Here is a 2,100-nt window from a genome sequence, read left to right on the forward strand (position 1 = left end):
CGCCCCTCTGCCCCACCCCTCAAGTAGGTTTGTCCAAGCAGCCGCTCGGTTTGTGGGGAAATATAGCCATATACGAGTGCATGGTAGCCTTGGCTGTATAAGTGCCCTCCGCTGGCTGGTCTTCACATCATCGCAGTTTAACCGTAAACAGCAATCAGAGGTGTAGTTTTATTCCATAAGTATAGCCTAGTGTTTTTATAGACGTTAGTTGCACGCGCTACCAAGAGCTTCCATTTACTGCACCATGTAGGCTACTGTAGTGCGGTTCTGTCAACATAAAGAAACTACGGGTTGGGTAGCCTACAATTTTCGCACAACTTGGTGGAAAAGTGTAGCACAGGTTAAAGAAAACACATTAATTTTTGGAGCTGATCCTACTCAAAAGGAACTTCAAAGTATTTCCCATATAGTAGGCATAGCCTAACTTTTAACTCACAACGACAGTGAAAGTGAAACTTGGAAAGTGGAAGTCTCTCCACCGAGTGTTACATTACATGCACAATCAATCGCGAGTCGATGCAGGTAAAAAGTAGGCTATCGTAGGTTAGTAACGAAGGTAGCCTAATTTTGCAAAATGTGATGACGGCACACAAACTTGGGCAAAAACGTTTAGTATAAACTTGTGGTGATAGCCTACAGTTAATGTGAATTGCGGACTATAACCAAAGTAAAGGAGCACCAAATAAAGGCTGTGGTTATGTTTCTACAACATGTTGGCACAAAACGTAATTTCTGTCAACTCAGACGATGTCCATGATCAGTAGCCCAGTGTTTTTCAACCACTGTGCCGGGGCACACTAGTGTGCCATGAGAGATCATCAGGTGTGGCGCAGAAAATTACCCAAATGTCACTCACTGGTCCAGAAAAGCAACTGTTAAATCAAAGAATTTATAAACACATGCACTCATTGATTGTATGATTGCACTATTTGTGGTATGCAGGCATTGTACAGCGGGGACCCCATATCCAGTATTCACAGAATCATCACATATCCAGTTCATAACAACAATTAAATTAGATATAGTCACCTACAAATGAAACAGAGGGCGCTTGTTTTATTGAGCAGGTCTTGTATAGAAGCCATAATAAGGCCATATCTGTGTATTATTTGAAATTTTAGGCTATGGTATGTTTATTTTTTCTTCACACAGGATGTTAGTGTGCCGTGGGACATTTTAAGTGTCAAAAGTGTGCCGTGGCACAAAAAAGGTTGAAAAACACTGCAGTAGCCTATATTTTTCATTTAGTCAAGTCATGTGGTTTAATGCATGCGCTTACATGACGTGAGACAGACAGAAGATGAGCCTGTCTTTAGTAGCCTATCCCTGAATCCTGTCCAGTGGGGGGGGGGGGGGTCGGTCCAGTGGTGGGCCGGTCCATGAGAAAATCGCCAGGGCCTAATTTTGTTCCCAGTCCGACCCTGCACACACACACACACACACACACACACACAGATACCATTGTCCTCAACAGGCGCGCCTGCAGGTGTACGTCCGTACGCACTGTGCGTACCATCAGGGTCAACAACGAGAGAAAATTTCCCTTGTGTGTGTGTAATGTGTATTCACACCAAATTGGCCCACCATACCTTCCCAACTATGCACAGTATCCCATTAGCTGCCATCAGGCTATTTACAATGTTCTATTAGGTAACTTAGTGAACACTTATCAAAATTAACGGGCACACATTTTGTTTGAGCAGGAGACACAATACGCATGCAGGCACATAGGCTACTTGTTGTTTTCTTTTACTCGGCTATCTATCTATATATGGTTATCAGCACACAATGTTGAGCTAATGCACTAATTCAATACTCATGATGGATATCACAAGTTTAAACAACAGAAAGTATGGAGGCAGCAAAGCTAGAGGAGTTATTCCAGATGGGCAAGAACAAGGTAGGCAATTGGTGTGCTTGTCAGAACGTTAGACTGCATTACAGCTGTTTAAAGCCAGACGTCAAGAACAAAACAAGGGAACTTTAGCCTGTATAGGGCTGTATCAAGTTGTCCAAATGAATAGGTCATAGACGTTGTTGTTGTATTATTGCATGTGGGTGTTGTTATGCTATGTAGGCTAATTTTTTGCTGACCAATGC

Source organism: Alosa pseudoharengus, unplaced genomic scaffold (genome assembly GCF_046254945.1).
Source record: "Alosa pseudoharengus isolate Yale_2024_CS ecotype anadromous, Long Island Sound unplaced genomic scaffold, YU_APseudo_1.1 YU_APseudo_1.1_scf_16, whole genome shotgun sequence".
In the NCBI taxonomy this organism is placed as follows: domain Eukaryota; kingdom Metazoa; phylum Chordata; class Actinopteri; order Clupeiformes; family Clupeidae; genus Alosa; species Alosa pseudoharengus.